The sequence below is a fragment of the Squalius cephalus genome (genome assembly GCF_949319135.1).
Source record: "Squalius cephalus genome assembly, chromosome: 7".
NCBI classification, from domain to species: domain Eukaryota; kingdom Metazoa; phylum Chordata; class Actinopteri; order Cypriniformes; family Leuciscidae; genus Squalius; species Squalius cephalus.
In genome coordinates, this window is record NC_137128.1 from 33,142,202 (window position 1) to 33,159,724 (window position 17,523).

Below are 17,523 nucleotides of genomic sequence, written 5' to 3' on the forward strand. Positions count from 1 at the left end.
GGAGACACAGATGACATGATGGTCTCCCTCGGTGAGTGGGGCTCGGCACGAGCCGCATGAAGGCATCTTTAAAAAGACGCAGCTCTTTTAGGGGGTGAGTGTTGCAAGGCGAACACACACACACACACACACACACACAAGAACAGTAATAATAGTAAAGGATATGGCGTCGGAAAGCGCAGCAGGTACGGCTGTAGAAGGCGGCGTTGGCCAGCGGCTTCGAGGGCTCGTCCCGCTGAAGTGCTTGCCTCAGACGACGCGTGCTTCCTCGTGATCCAGCGATGCGTGCGCTTCGCTGAAGAGATGAAAATCAAGTGAATCAGCCTTTTCGAGCTCCTTTTATAGAGGTTAGCCACACCCGTCTCGGCGGGAAGTGGCAAGGAGGGCGCGAAGCGCCCTCATTGGCCTGACGTCACTTCAGGTCTCGCTCGATAGGCTTATGCAGTTGCCGCAGAGCAGCCAATGAGCGAGCAAGCCGTCTCGCCATAGCTGTGTACTGCTGCAACGCGCTTTACATGTATGAAAATTAAGGATAATTTTTTGCTTCAGTATTTCGTGAAAAAAGAGTTTTTCCCGTAGCGTTTTTACAAAAACGCAGTACGAGAGGACTCTCGTAAGAGAACAGGAATTAGATATTGTCATCATAAACTCATGCATTGGTTGCTCGAAATTTACTTCACATTCTTTAGCATATTGGGGGATGAATTAGAACATCTCTTACCGATGAATAATGAAAATATACAACAAAAGAGAAACATGATGGGTGATCTTTGGAGTGATGACAGTAAAATTAGAGAAACTTTGTATCACCCTCTTAGTGAGAGAGCTCCACCCTCTTTGAGGTCTTGAGTCGTTTTTCTCTGATAAATACTGGACTTGTAGCCTACTTGTATATGTGACAACACTTCAAAGAGAGAAACATTTTGTTTGGTAACAGATGTTGTTGTTCTGATATTGTTTAAAATTTGAGAAAGTTTGCTCAAGATGTTATTAATTTTTCATCATCTCATGTTTTTGTACAGCGTAGAAGGGTTTCCTGTCACTGTGGGCACCAGGGCACAGTAGTATATTGCAGAGTCTGCTATCTCAGTTTTGGAGATCTCCAGATTTAGTTGTTTTTTGCCCTTCAGCGCTTCAGCGGCATAGCGGTCCTTCTCCACGGGACCCAGATTTTCAAAAGCTTGCAAGAGAAATTCTGGGGCAGTGTTGGGATACTGTCTGTACCACTGCAAACTCTGTATATTACTTCCATTGTAGTTGCAGGAAAGAGTCGTCTTTCCTCCTTCTAAAGCAAGATTTTCAGTAGATATGGGTGTAATTGCATTTGCAAAAACACTCTCTGGGAAATTATAAACAGCAGAGGAATATTATTGGGGAACATTCAGTATTTTAATTCTTTTAATTCTATACTTTTATAGAGGTATATAGATATATTAACAAATGTAAATATCAAATGTAAATACCTGTAAGAAATGCCAAAATGGTGAGGTAAAACAAAAACATTATGACTGGTGGAGATGACATGCAAAATGAGATCTGGGGAAACACAGGACTGCCCTCTGCTGCACCCCTTCTCACCAAGCTCCACCCAATGGATTGTGGGACCCTCTAGTCTATTGATTCTTAGAAATTACCGATTTCCCTCAACAGACATGAGGAAATTACATCTCACTTCTTTACTGCAATTGCAAAAAAAAATTTTCAAAATTGCAAAATTTTACAGTTTAAAAGACACACATTGTGTAGTTTGTCAAAATGGAAAAGAAAACATAGGTAATAAAATAATAATTCTGTGGAAGAAAACAAATCCTGCAAGTTTAAGAACACAGAAGGGTCAGTTTAATGCTGTTGATCACAGCAGAATGAGACAGTTTTGTGATATGAACTTGCAGTATCATATTTGAATCTTTTGCATGGTTGCGGGAGAGGTGTTGTTGTTCAGATATTTTCTGAAATGAGGATCGTACTCATGTTTTTGTACAGTTGTAGAAGGGTTTTCTGTCACTGTGGGCACCAGGGCACAGTAGTATATTGCAGAGTCTGCTATTTCAGTTTTGGAGATCTCCAGATTTAGTTGTTTTTCGTCCTTTCGAACTATAGCAACATAACGGTCCTTCTGCTGTTGTCCCAAACTTTCAAAAACTTGCAAGAGAAATTCAGGGGCAGTGTTGGGATACTGTCTGTACCACTGAAAACTGTTAATAGTGGTTCCACTGTAGTTGCAGGAAAGAGTCGTCTTCTCTCCTTCTAAAGCAGGCTTTTCAGTAGACTGGGATGTTATTGCATTTGCAAGAACATTGTCTGGAAATACAACAACAGAAGAAAAAAATAACATTAATTCAGCATCAGAAGAAAATATTTTTATATGCTCAAAGACAACATTTATGGCTTTGAAATAAATATAAATCAATCACCTGAAAGAAGTGCCATGACTGTGAAGTAAAAAAACAGCATCCTAATACTGGGATAGAGAAAGAGCAAGTGCCTTCTGTGTTTCTTTTGTAGCCACACCCTGTGACCTGTGAGACTTTTCTACTGTAAGTTCTCAAATCTTATTCACTTTCATAGGCCTACATTCAAATCTAAGTGAAATCTATATGAGATTTGTGTGCTGTTGTTCTCTTACGAGAGGTTCTCTCGTATTGCGTAAGGAACTTACGCTACGGGAAAAGTCATCTTTTCTCGAGATACTGAAGCCAAAAAATTATCCTTAATTAATTTTTCATAATTTGTCAACGCAGTGCAGCAGGCAGCACAGCAGAGCTAGAGCGGGCAATACTGCGTGCTCATTGGCTGCCGCGCGGCAACTGCTTAAGCCTACCAGTGAGCCCCGCGTGACGTCACGCCCAATCAGGGTGCGCGCGCCCTCGCGCGTCACAGCCCGCCAGAAGGGGCGGCGTCAGAGCGTATAAAAACAGGGCTCGGAGGCTTAATTCTCTGATTTCTGTCTCTTCAGCGAAGCTCTTCGCATCGCTGCTCTCTGAGAGAAGCCGTCGCCGTCGAAACCAGCAACGAGCCAGCCTAGGACAGCCTGAGGAAGCCGGACGAATCTTCGCCGCCTTCAGCCTGCCGTGCCAGCTCAGCTATCCGGCGATATATCCTTTCTCATTATGTGTTTCACTGATGTATCTTTACACGAGGCGTTGTTTCAAATGCCTCGCACTCCCCGCTCTCTCTCTCCCTCTGTCGAGCCGCGCAACTGCGCCTCTCACAAGGTGTGTTAGAGATGCGGATGATTACGGGGCTCGCTCTCTCCCTCTGTTCGAGCCGCGCAAAACGTGCCGCTCACAAGGGATCGCAGACGCGTACGGTCACGGGGCTAGCTTTCTTTACGTTACAAGAAAGCTACCCCCCTCCCCCCCGCCCGCCGTCTCCCGGCGAAAGGAGAAAAGAGTGTTCTAGACCCGCCAAGGCCGTTCTAACCTCCATCTATAACATATTTCTCAGTCCCCTCCTAGTTCAGGCTACTGGGAATATCTATACTGCAGTAAACGAGCCTGTCACAGCACACGCACGCCTGCAAACAGGATAACGCTCTCTGGCTACTCGCCCTCCCCGCACTCTCTCCCTCTGTTCGAGCCGCGCAGACTGCGCCGCTCACAAGGGATTGCAGAAGCTGACAGTCGCGGGGTTAGTTTTCTTTACGTTACAAGAAAGCTACTGTCCCCGCGTCCGTCACTCGCCGGTGATAGGAGAAAAGAGAGTGTTCGAGTCTCACCGAGGCTTGGCTACCGCCTTTCTCACATATTTCTCAGTCCCCTCCAAGTTCAGGCGGCTGAAAATATTAATATTGCAGTAAACGAGCCTGTTACAGTACACGCACGCCTGCAAACATGATAACGCTCTCTGGCTACTCGCTCTCCCCGCACTCTCTCCCTCTGTTCGAGCCGCGCGGACTGCGCCGCTCACAAGGGATTGCAGAAGCTGACAGTCGCGGGGTTAGTTTTCTTTACGTTACAAGAAAGCTACTGTCCCCGCGTCCGTCACTCGCCGGTGATAGGAGAAAAGAGAGTGTTCGAGTCTCACCGAGGCTTGGCTACCGCCTTTCTCACATATTTCTCAGTCCCCTCCAAGTTCAGGCGGCTGAAAATATTAATATTGCAGTAAACGAGCCTGTCACAGCACACGCACGCCTGCAAACATGATAACGCTCTCTGGCTACTCGCTCTCCCCGCACTCTCTCCCTCTGTTCGAGCCGCGCGGACTGCGCCGCTCACAAGGGATTGCAGAAGCTGACAGTCGCGGGGTTAGTTTTCTTTACGTTACAAGAAAGCTACTGTCCCCACGTCCGTCACTCGCCGGTGATAGGAGGAAAGAGAGCGTTCGAGTCCCACCGAGGCTTGGCTTTCGCCTTTCTCACATATTTCTCAGTCCCCTCTAAGTTCAGGCGGCTGGAAATATTAATATTGCAGTAAACGAGCCTGTTACCTTACACGCTCGCCTGCAAAACATGACGACGCTCCGGCTACTCGCCCCGCTTCCCGCGCAAACTGCGCCGTTCTCAGGGATGTCAGAGCGGACGGTCACGAGTAATGCTCAGCACCCCGCGTGCCTCACTCACCGGCGGAATGAGGAGGGAGATGTTTGTAGCCCCGCTGAGGCCGGGCCATTCTCCAATTCCCATACGTTTCTCAGCCCCCTCTGAGTTTAGGCGGCTGAAAATGTTAATGTTGCAGCAACGAGCCTGTTATAATACACGCACGTCTGCACGCTATCGCCGACGAAAAACATGACCCGCACTCTCTTATGCTCGAGCGAACCGATAGCCTATGCACTCTTCCCCTGTGGCTCAGTGGCAGAATAACAGGCTTTCACACCAGAGACCCGTGTTCGATCCCGGCTCTGGCAGCAAAATTTTTTATGCTGTTCGCTGATCCAAGCTCGCGGCCAGCTTCTCACACGCAGAAAGTGTGTGTATTGCAGCCAATGAGTCAGTTATACAACTCGCTCGCCTGCACACAAACGCTGTTCGTACAGCGGCCCAGAAAATCTGGCAAAGAGTGTTAATTCTGGTTATTCGGCTCACGCCGACGGTGTTTGAGTGTAGTAAATATGCCCACGACCCAGTGTTCATTTCTACACACAAGCACAATTCCCCCTGTGTACCCCACAGAGCACACTCACATAAAGCGCGCACTTGCCGCTCGAGTGTTAAGTGTAGGAAAGGTGCCCGCTCACGAGTGCTCACAACCACACGCTGTTCGCTCTGTCTCACACGTTCAGGGTTCAGATATCGCCACTGCCACCGGCCGTGTTTTAATAAAGAGTCCTGTGCCCGCTCCCCTGCGTTCACACTCTGCTATAAACACTCACGCGCGCTCTCTCAGCGCAATCCGGCCGGTCACTGCTATCAGCGAGTCCCCGTCTCGCAGCACTGTCTCGGCGCGCACCGCGCGCCCGCCACTGCAGTTCCCTCGTCCCGCGCTATGCAGCGGGCAGGACTCAGAGGCCATTCGACCCCTAGCTATGAGTGCGAATGCATGGAAAGCTATTCCGGGTGTGTCGACATGGGTGCTGGACACGGTAATACAGGGCTATTCGCTACAGTTCAGTCGTCGGCCTCCGCGCTTTCAAGCCCGGACCGAAATGAAAGTGAACGCAGAAGCAGCCCATCTGCTTCATGCAGAAATAGCGAAGCTGCTACAAAAAAAAAAAAAAAAAAAAAAAAAAAAAGGCGATAGAGAGAGTTCCTCCTTCTCTGACCGAGGCGGGCTTTACAGCCGTTATTTCCTCGTGCCCAAGAAGGACGGTGGGCTCAGACCCATATTAGATCTGAGACATTTGAACAGGGCTCTCATGAGACGGCCGTTCAAAATGCTTACGACCAGGCAGATCCTCGCGCTAATTCGCCCGAGGGACTGGTTCATATCTCTCGATCTGAAAGACTAGCGCAGTCAAAAGAGGAACTCATCTCTCACAAGATAGCGCTTCTCAGTCATCTGGAAAGCCTGGGTCTTTCGGTGAACTGGGCCAAGAGCTCACTTATCCCCAGTCAGTCAATTTCCTTCCTAGGAATAGAACTGGACTCGGTGGCGATGACGGCCAGGCTGTCAGAACAGCGCGCGCGCTGTGTTCGACACCTCGCGGCATCCTTCCAAAAGGGCAGATACCTCCCTCTGAAACGTTTCCAGAAGCTGTTAGGCCATATGGCATCAGCCGCAGCGGTCCTACAGCTGGGTTTACTTCGAATGCGCCCGCTTCAATGCTGGCTGAAATCGAAAATACCCCGCGGAGCGTGGGTTTCGGGCAGCGCTCAAGTCAGCGTGACTCAGGTCTGTGTCTCAGCCCTGCAGCCCTGGCTAGCGCCCGAATGGTACCGACAGGGAGTGACAATGGGAGTCATCTCACACCGCAAAGTGGTCTCGACAGACGCGTCCAACATGGGTTGGGGAGCGCTTTACGGGGGCAGACCAATCTGCGGCCCCTGGTCGGGCCCAGAGCGGAACCTCCATATAAACTGTCTGGAGATGTTAGCGGTCGAGAAGGCTTTGAAGCATTTTCTCCCATACTTGCGGGGACACCACGTGCTAGTTCGCTCAGACAACATGTCAGTGGTGTCCTACGTGAACCGCCAGGGCGGACTCAGATCCAGAGCCCTGCGCGCTCTAACAGAACGCCTTTTGGTCTGGGCTCAGGGCTCGCTGCGCTCGCTGAGAGCCGCGCACGTGCCCGGGCACCTGAACGACGACCCGGACAAACTGTCCAGGGACAATGTTACCCCAGGGGAATGGGCGTTATACAGCCAGACGGTACAGACGTTGTGGCGCCGCTTCGGCGAAGCGAAATTGGACCTTTTTGCCACAAGCGAGAACGCTCAGTGCAAAAGGTTCTTTTCGAAGAGCAAGGATGCGCTGGCCCAAGTTTGGCCCAGTGTCCCGTTGTACGCTTTCCCCCCGATCTCAATGCTGCCTCAGGTATTAGCAAAGATCAGGGAAACGCGCTGCGCAGTGCTCCTCATAGCCCCGCACTGGGAGAACCAACCCTGGTTCCCGGAGCTGGTGAGCCTGTCAGACACAGCCCCGTGGCCGATTCCGGCGAGGAGAGACCGTCTCTCTCAAGCCCGAGGGTCAATTCTGCATCCCCATCCAGAGCGCTGGTCTCTGCATGCGTGGGTAATCAACGAATATTCGCTGATCTACCAGAAGGGGTAGTTAACACGACCTCGCAGTCCAGAGCCCCCTCGACGAGGCGGCTCTATGCGTCTAAATGGTCAGTGTTTAACAAATGGTGTGCAGGGAAGAGTTTGAACTCTCAGTCCTGTGGGGTTCCACAGGTTCTGAACTTCCTCCAAGAGCTCTTGGACGCGGGCAGGTCCCCCTCCACGCTCAAGGTGTATGTTGCGGCGATTGCTGCGTTCGCCGACTCGGCGCGCGGCCGCGCACTAGGAAGAAACAAACTCATTACCCGTTTCCTGCGAGGCGCCAGGAGGCTGAACCCTCCGCGGCCACCTTCGGTTCCGATATGGGATCTGTCTTCGGTCCTGGAGGCCCTTAAAGCTTTTCCCTTCGAGCCGTTAGACTCTGTGGGTCTCTAATACCTCACTTTCAAAACCGTTTTTCTGCTGGCCCTCGCCTCAGTAAAACGTGTGGGTGACTTGCATGCGCTATCAGTTAGCGCGTCGTGTCTCGAGTTTGGACCTAACGACTCGTTAGTCATTCTCAAACCTAGACATGGCTATGTCCCTAAAGTGTTGGGTACTCCTTTCAGAGCACAGGTTATCTCCCTCTCAGCCCTGCCGCCGGCAGCCAGCGAGGTCGATAATAACCTCCTTTGCCCTGTCAGGGCGTTAAGGCTTTATATTACGCGCTCTGCAGCCTTCAGGCTCTCAGAGCAGCTCTTTGTTTCGTTTGGTGGGCACACCAAGGGTCTCGCCGCCTCGAAACAGACGCTATCCAGATGGATAGTGGACGCTATTGCGACAGCATACGCGTCCAAAGACCTGCAGTGCCCTCTGGGCATACGGGCTCATTCCACCAGAGGCGTTGCCTCATCGTGGGCATGGTCCAGTGGGATTTCCATTTATGACATTTGTACGGCAGCAGGCTGGGCCTCCCCGTCTACATTTGTTAGGTTTTATAACCTGGAAGTTCCCGCCCTGCAGGCTAAACTTCTTGCAGTCTAAAATCATGTTCATGCCCTGCTCTTCGCAGGCTGGATATTAGATTTGACTCTTCTGGTCGAGCCGCACTTTCAGGGAAAGCTTTTATATACAGACCGGCTGCGCCGCTCTGTTTCTCCCTACGGGTGCTTATGTACATGTGTTGGCCCGCATTGCTGGCCACCTCTCTCCCCACTCTTCACTCCCCGGGTCCCCTCCCCCTGGAGTTGTGTGTGGATGCATGGCGCGCACGGCGTTGACAAAGGGTTCCCGTAGCGTAAGTTCCTTACGCAATACGAGAGAACCTCTCGTAAGAGAACGATACTCGGTTACTCACGTAACCTCGGTTCTCTCTAGAGAGGGAACGAGTATTGCGTTCCCTGCCGTGCTTGCGCCTCGAGCTCATGTCGCTTCATTCGACAGAAACCAGAGAATTAAGCCTCCGAGCCCTGTTTTTATACGCTCTGACGCCGCCCCTTCTGGCGGGCTGTGACGCGCGAGGGCGCGCGCACCCTGATTGGGCGTGACGTCACGCGGGGCTCACTGGTAGGCTTAAGCAGTTGCCGCGCGGCAGCCAATGAGCACGCAGTATTGCCCGCTCTAGCTCTGCTGTGCTGCCTGCTGCACTGCGTTGACAAATTATGAAAAATTAATTAAGGATAATTTTTTGGCTTCAGTATCTCGAGAAAAGATGACTTTTCCCGTAGCGTAAGTTCCTTACGCAATACTCGTTCCCTCTCTAGAGAGAACCGAGGTTACGTGAGTAACCGAGTATCGTTTTCCGCCTTCTTCTCCTTATATGGTGTACTGTAGAGTGTCTGATGTATTGGAGAAACGTGAGAGTGAGTATATATACAGGATTTTTATTTTGAGTCAATTATTTAGGCTATTTTGTATCACGCCTGCAAAGCAGTGTCACTTTATTTAATTAATGTTGGGATAAATATCATCTGCAAGTTCCAAAAATATATTAAGTGCACACTGCACAGAGCAGCATGATATGACAGACTCTGACTGACTAAAACAGTATGATTTGAGTCTAGAGCTTCACCCTTTTGGCAATTTAAAAAGTTTTTTACTTTAATCTGAATTAAGTACACACACACACACACACACATATATATACAGTAGGCCTATGTAATATTTTTATGATTTATCTGAATATCAAAATTGTTCAATTTAAAAAATAGTGATGAATGGATCAGGATTTAGATTTCTATAATCATCATTGACTATAATGCTATGCTCTGAGGAAATAACTGGCTTGCTTCTGGATGTCAAAGACTTGTGTGATCATGATATGGATGAGGACTACAGTGTGTGGAGCACAGCGCCCTCTTCTGGGCTGAGTGAGTGACTTTACTTTTGAAACACCAAACAAACACATTAAAACGGTTTGAAATGAACTGGTTTGGAAATATATTTTTAGTCTATGTAGATCCAGTAGATCCAGGATTCTGGCGATACCACTGCAGATTATCTACATTACCACTGTAGTTACAAGTAAGAATCACATTTTCACCTCTGAAAACATGCTTTTCAGAGGATAATGGGTATATTGTGTTTGCAAAAGAAATTCCTGTAAAAAAGAGAGAGAAATGCATGTTTGTTAATAAAACAGGAATTAGATATTGTCATCATAAACTCATGCATTGGTTGCTCGAAATTTACTTCACATTCTTTAGCATATTGGGGGATGATACCCTGAAAATTAGAACATCTCTTACCGATGAACAATGAAAATATCCAACAAAAGAGAAACATGATGGGTGATCTTTGGAGTGATGACAAAGTCAGTAAACGTAGAGAAACTTTGTATCACCCTCTTAGTGAGAGAGCTCCACCCTCTTTGAGGTCTTGAGTAGTTTTTCTCTGATAAATACTGGACTTGTACTTGTATATGTGACAAGACTTCAAAGAGATAAACATTTTGTTTGGTGACAGATGTTGTTCTGATATTGTTTAAAATTTGAGAAAGTTTGCTCAAGATGTTATTAATGTATTTTTCATCATCTCATGTTTTTGTACAGTGTAGAAGGGTTTCCTGTCACTGTGGGCACCAGGGCACAGTAGTATATTGCAGAGTCTGCTATCTCAGTTTTGGAGATCTCCAGATTTAGTTGTTTTTTGCCCTTTAGCGCTTCAGCGGCATAACGGTCCTTCTCCTCTGGACCCAGATTTTCAAAAGCTTGCAAGAGAAATTCTGGGGCAGTGTTGGGATACTGTCTGTACCACTGCAAACTCTGTATATTACTTCCATTGTAGTTGCAGGAAAGAGTCGTCTTTCCTCCTTCTAAAGCAAGATTTTCAGTAGATATGGGTGTAATTGCATTTGCAAAAACACTCTCTGGGAAAATATAAACAACAGAGGAATATTATTATTGGGGAACATTCAGTATTTTAATTCTTCATTAGTATATTTTTATAGAGGTATATAGATATATTAACAAATGTAAATATCAAATGTAAATACTGTACCTGTAAGAAGTGCCAAAATGGTGAGGTAAAACAAAAACATTATGACTGGTGGAGATGACATACAAAATGAGATCTGGGGAAACACAGGACTGCCCTCTGCTGCACCCCTTCTCACCAAGCTCCACCCAATGGATTGTGGGACCCTCTAGTCTATTGATTCTTAGAAATTACCGAAATTACCTCTCACTTCTTTATTGCAATTGCAATTGCAAAAAAAAAAACAAAAAAAAAAAATTTTGGTTTGGTTTGAAAATGTTCTCATATTTATTGGTAATTGAAAACAACTCATTCCAACAAACAAGTAAAGACATCCACATAATATCCATCTTAAATGTGTCATAAGGGCATCTGTGAATTAAGGAGAAGTGTGTTGCTACATAGTTTGTGAAGAAATGTTGTTTTTCATTTATCAACCATTTGAATTGTTATGGTATTGGGATTGACTCCAAATCATGTCATGTATGAATTTGAAATCTCCCAAAAAAAAAAAAAAAAAAAAAAAAAAAACTCTGACATGTAATGCCTTAAATCTAAAGTATATGATGTTGTTGTATGGAAAGCTCTTAGTGTTCTGTGACTGTGGGCTGCAGTGCGCAGTAATACACAGCTGAATCTGGCCAAGCAACATTTGAGATCTTTAGATCCACTTGTTGAAGGTCTTGATCAAATTTGCCAGAAGATCATGCTATGGTTATGGGTAAGGCTGGACCTCCCTGTGGATAGCTGTAGACAATGAACTTTAGTTTTGATCCTCCATATTGTTTGTACCACTGTACACACTTCCATTGAATCCTTTGTAACTATAGGATATAGTTACATTTCCACCTACAACAGTGCTCTTTATAGGTGATAGTGGGAAGATTGCATTTGCCTCTGTCTCACCTAACAAAATAAAATAGTTTGGTTATAGGGAAGCAGCTCGACAGTCATTAAATAAAATTACATAAGATTCAGATTTAATTCAACATTAATTATATTAATTTAGAGGAAGGCAAAATGTGTGTGCATGAGTTTATCTCACCCAGATGGATCCATAAAGTCATAAGTGTGTAAATAAACATAATGGTTGATGTATTGGATGCCAAAATCATGATGTCTGTTTCATCACATAATATGGGCACCTGCACTTTAGTGAGATCCATTCAGAGACACAAAACTCCACCCTCTGAGTCAGATGAATGTTTCTGCATTTCTTGTCCCACTCCAGGTCTAGATCAGGGTGTTTCACTTCATTACAGGAGCTCTAAATAAAAAAAATAATAAAAAAAATGTTTTCTTTTGTTGCTTTTACTAATAACTTTTCATAGAAGAAGAAGAATATTAGGGCACCTTCAGTATCTGTTCATTAATATGCATCTTTTATAGGATTATAGATATACAAAAGAGATTATATACAACATAAGATTTAATTGGGGGAACATCTTTCAGAACAGGGTCTGTCACTTCAGTAATAGATGAGAAAAAGCATCTGTATTGACACTTGATTGACAAGTAACAGTTTAATCACTAGAAATGCATGATAGTGGAATGTACTGTATTGCCACATCAACTTTCAGAGCATTTAGATATGATATATTTTAGATATATTTGTTTTCACCTGAAACGTTTTAAACACAATTTAAAACCGCTCGACCTTCTGCTTAGCTTTCCAGTTATGTACATGTTGTAGTTTTATGCATATATATATATATATATTAGAGCATCATGCTCTATTTAGTGTAGTTCGTCATTTTAGATGTTTCATCTTAATTTTGTACAGGGGTTTTGAGTTTCCTGTCACTGTGGGCTGCAGGGCACAGTAATACGTTGCAGAGTCCGTAACTGAAGCAGAGGAGATCTTCAGATCCACACGATTTTTCTCCTCATTTAATTTAGCAGACACTCCAGGTATCGGAGGGTCAGCTGGCTGCTCAAGATTGGCTTCACTAACCAGAAACAAGAACTCTGGTTTAAAGCTGCTGTATTGACGATACCACAGGAGAGAATCACTGCTGTAAGACCCATTGTATTTGCAGGCCAAAGTGATAGAGTCAGCAGTGCTAACAAATTCAGATGAGGAGAGAGGCGCTATTCCTTCTCCACTTATATCACCTGAAACAGGCAGAGCATTGCAGTTTATTACCCATCCAACACAAATAATTGATGTCTAATGATGACTTATTTTTGGAAGGTTTACTTAAAAATGTCACATAGCTTACCTGAAAAGAGAAGAATGAACCAGACATTGCATAGAAACATCATGGATCCTCAAGCAGCCCAAACTTTATAACTAAGAGATTTTGGCTGATTCTGGGCACTGTTACACCAAGGTTCAAATCTTCTGTAATCTGAGTGAACGCTGCCATCTGCTGTACATTTTATGCTATTACTTTACTGATTACTGATTAGTTTGTATTACTAATTTCAGTAGCTATTTAAGGACAAGTAGTTTGCCTGATGTAAAAGGTATATTTTACTGTTGATTTTATATCAGTGCTATAGATGAAACATAAACATCACTAATGGCAAGGCTAGTGTGTTATGAGACTTATGTATGGACATAATGCCACCTTGTGGCTGCAATAATGAATTTAAATCAATCAGCTGTGAGAGAACAATGTAATTCAAGGTACAACATATTTTGTAGGACATCTTAAATGTTTTGCTTTCCCAAAGAAACTTGCATTCTTACGCAAAATGTTCGTGTTCCCCCGAGAAATTGAACGTGGTCTTTCAAAACATTTTAGTTCTTTGTGAACCCACGCAAAGTGTCTTGGGTGAATGTGAAAGCCTTGAAATATATTCTTTCCTCCCATCCCATATTTCAACCACCATGTCCCTTTTGGGGCTCTGTAATTTTCATATTCTTGACACTAAGACATTTTATTTATTTATTTATTTATTTATTTATTTATTTATTTATTTATTTATTTATTTATTTATTTATTTATTTAAACTGTTCACTGGAAGGTTCTTTGGGGAATCCAAAAATGGTTGTTCTATATATGGCATTGCTGCAAAAATCCCCTTTGGGACCTTTATATTTAAGAGTGTAAGGGTGTTGTATGAGGGTTTTGAATATGGGCAACCAATTTATATAAAATAAAGTTGTTGGGCACAAAGAACAGAGTTACTTTACTGGACAACTAAATCCATAATTTTGTCCAGAAAGTTTAGCTAGCTTTCTTTTTATATAGTGAGTGAAAGAGATTTAAAATGATGTGAAAGAGATTAAAAATGAAGAGAGACAAAATAAAAGGGTGACCAGTTACAGGACAAAATACATTCACATTCCCTTTATTCACTCATGTAAATGTAAACCTATAATCTTGCCCACAAAGTATTATCTATTCGTTTTACCATGTTAATGTTAAAATGTCCATTATTTTTTTACATTATTTATAAAGCTATTTTTTTTTTTTAATTCTTATTTATGGAAAGTACTCAAGCATCTGTTCAATCTATTTAATCTGCTCAATCTGCAAACAAACATGAGTGTATGAAAGACAGATATTATGTTCTTTCTCTTTCTTTAGGTTTTTGTACAGTGTTCTAGTGTTTCCTGTCACTGTGGGCTCCAGGGCGCAGTAATACAGAGCAGAGTCTGATACTGTAGCAGAGGAGATCTCCAGATACACACGTTTTTCACTCATACTCATTTGTCCATCCATTCCAGGGATACGGGGAGTTGCATATGTTACATGGTTTGAGGATGATTCCAGGACGAGGAGCACAAATTCAGGCTTGGATCCAGGATACTGTCGATACCAATGCAGACTGTCTGCACTGCCATTATATTGACATGAGAGAGTGACCGGCTTCCCCTCAGTTACAAGCACATTATTCTGCAATGGTCTTATTGACTGCGCAAATGTATCTGCATAGAATAGAAAACATTCAGTTAGGAAGAATAACAAGATGAAGACGTTCAGAAAATGTAAATCAAATAGCAAATGAATACTATGAACTTGCATAAAATACAATTAATTACTATTCCAGTTTTAAACAAAACTACTTACATTGCATTACTGAAAACACAAGCAGAGAGCACAGGAGCATCATCTTGAACCACGAATGAAAACTGAAGACAGAATTGTGAGATTTTTGTGAGATCCTTCAAAGCTCCACCCATAACAATCAGTGAAAGCATTCAGAGACATAGCGCTATCTTTATCAGATTTAGTTTGGTCTTGAAATAAGATTGACACAAATACTATTTCATTAACTGAAGAATGATATAAAAAAATGAGGCTAGAATTCTATAATTAAATTAAACTTTTCTGAAAATGCCAAACTTTGCAAGTGTAAAATCTTCCTCTTTTTTTGTTTGAAAGCAAAAAATTTTTTTTTATATATATATATTTTTTACCTTTCTTTCAAACTTCAAAAGAAGAGAAAGCAATATATTAAAGTATTGTTTAAGTCAAAGATCCAAAATCTTTATTTAAGTGTATGATCACAACAGTGACGTTAAACCAATACTATTAGATTATATGGAAGGTTAAGAACACATGATATTGTCTTTCATTTTAATTATATTATATTCTTACAGGACATTTAAAGTCTCCATAAAAATCAAAACGGACAATTCTGTTTTTTTTATTTTTTTTATTGAATATTGCAATATTTAGTGTATATGATTCAACTGTGCACATCTTTTTTTTTATGTTTCCTCATAATCTTTGATCAAAATAACTTCGCCTTCTTGGCAAGATCTCTTGCCATCTCTGATGAGTTGTTTTCCGACGTGAAGGCGGGACAACCTGTCACTCACATGAGATCACAGCAATAGCAAACCACAAAGATCCAGTCAATTTCCAATGGACAAAATCAAATCTCGCCCTACATTTTTTCTTGTTTAAGTAGCTACATCACTCAGAGATGCGTCACAATAGGGAAGAAAAGTTGTATGCTGACTTTAACATTAGTTTAACATTACTCCTCATAGAGGTTTTTGTACAGTGTGGCTGTTCTTCCTGTCACTGTGGGCGCCAGGGCGCAGTAGTACAGCGCTGAATCTGTGACTGCAGCGGAAGAGATCTGCAGATCTACCTGCTTCTCCACCTTATCCACACTGGCATTCAGTCTTGGGAAAGGGGGTTCTGCGTGTGTTACACTGCCTGATTCATAAACAAGGAGCAGAAACTGAGGTCTGGATCCAGGATATTGTCGATACCACTGTAAAGTACGTGCTTGGCTATCATATTTGCATGAGAGAAGGACTTGCTCTCTCTCAGTGGCATGTTTTGTGGTCTGCAATGGTGTTATTGACTGGCCAAAGGATTCTGCAAATAGAGCATGAAAAATAGTCATCAGAAAAAAAAAAAAAAGTTCAGCCATTATCATTATCTATAATCTGAACAGTTATGAATTATTATTTTTTTTACTATGTATTTACATAAACAAATAGTATTTTTTTTGTAAATAAACAAGAATTCAAATAGTATTAAATAATGAAGTTACTCAATCCTACTCACCCTGAATGGCTAATAGTACAAGTAGGTAAAAAAGCGATCTCATTTTTGCACTGCTGAAGAACAGACTGAAATCATAAGAGATGAATGCCAACTCAATCTCTTGAAGCTCCACCCACCAACTCAGTGTGATTATGATTACACAAAACATGTCATACATGGAAGAATGTGAAATACATTTTGGCTATTTATATGATTATATAGATAGATAGTTCTACCAGAAAGACTCGAGAGAATAAATACTGTGACAATTATACATTTATTAACAGCCCAGCAAGCAATAAAGTTATTTGACGTAGGCCCCATCCGTAGCTCGCAATCTGAGGGTCCGGACTCTGCATATCCTGCCTGAAGACAAAGGCACCCCACCACCTCCAAGATGGATCCTTCCCTCCACCCTCCCCACCACCACCAGGATAGCCCCTTCCCATACTTCACAGGGGGTCGGCTGCGCCCCTGCCTTTGTCTGCGCTTCTAGAATAATGGTCAAAAATTCCCATAAACACACTTCTAAACCTTGTGGAAAGCCTTCCCAGAAGAGTTGAAGCTGTTATAACTGCAAAGGCTGGGTCGACTCCATATTAAACCCTACGGATTAAGAATGGGATGTCATTAAACTTCATGTGCATGTAAAGGCAGACGTCCCAAAACTTTTGACAATATAGTGCATGTATTTCCATACCTCCCTGCACCCTGCTCGAGCAGACATCACACAACATCAGCACGTTCTGCAAAGCGATGCACAGTTGTAGACAGTCAGTCACAGAGCGCCATAAACAAACAGCAGCCGCCTTCTACAGTTCCTCCTGAACCAAAACAATGAGTTTATGCTGTTCACGCCAAGTCATATCCATAATTATGAGATGGCAACCAGTGACGTTCTACCCGGAGCTCATACTCGGATTTATGTGTCTCTATGTCAACACTATCAATGCTGAAATTAATCTGAAGCAGTCAGGTGGTACAAGTAAGAGCTCTGTAAGTTGCTTTCGTTCATCGGTATTGTAATGTTATGAAGTAATTTAATGCCGTCTCGTGACGCTTTGCAGAATCTGCTGTGCGTTCATGTCTTTTGGAGACGTGGCTTTATAGATGCTCTGAAGTGAGGGTTGGATCTCATGCTTTCAAAGCTAGCTTGCTATTGCTAGCCACTCTGAAAATTGCTAACCCTACCTTTAAAGTTGCTAGATCAAAATGCTTGAATGCAAACATGGATAATCATTCAATAATTCCAGCCATTGAGTAGAGACAATGAACACAGATTCCAGCCTCTATTTTCAATGTGTCTCTCATTTTTGTACAGTGCATGTATGTTTCCTCTCACTGTGGGCTGCAGGGCGCAGTAATACAGAGCAGAATCAGTTAATGCAGTGCCAGTGATCTCCAGATCCACACGATTCTTCTCCTCATTTAATCTAGCAGATATTCCTGGAACTGGAGGGTCAACTGATTGCTCAAATTTAGCTTCATTAATCAGAAACAGGAAGTCTGGCC

The 17,523-nt window shown here is 43.6% G+C and overlaps 1 long non-coding RNA gene and 1 gene segment (V, D, J or C); both read right to left on the minus strand.

The window, feature by feature from the left end:
• Nucleotides 1-12,302: 12,302 nt before the first annotated feature.
• Nucleotides 12,303-12,814, minus strand: LOC307161820 (T cell receptor alpha variable 18-like). The segment is given in 2 exons: nt 12,775-12,814; nt 12,303-12,667 (listed from the first exon to the last, which is right to left on the minus strand).
• A 2,985-nt stretch (nt 12,815-15,799) lies between these two features.
• Nucleotides 15,800-16,126, minus strand: LOC307161614. Its single transcript, XR_013821760.1, has 2 exons — nt 16,033-16,126; nt 15,800-15,840 (listed from the first exon to the last, which is right to left on the minus strand). It is a non-coding gene; the product is annotated as an uncharacterized lncRNA (long non-coding RNA).
• Between the last annotated feature and the right edge of the window lie 1,397 nt (nt 16,127-17,523).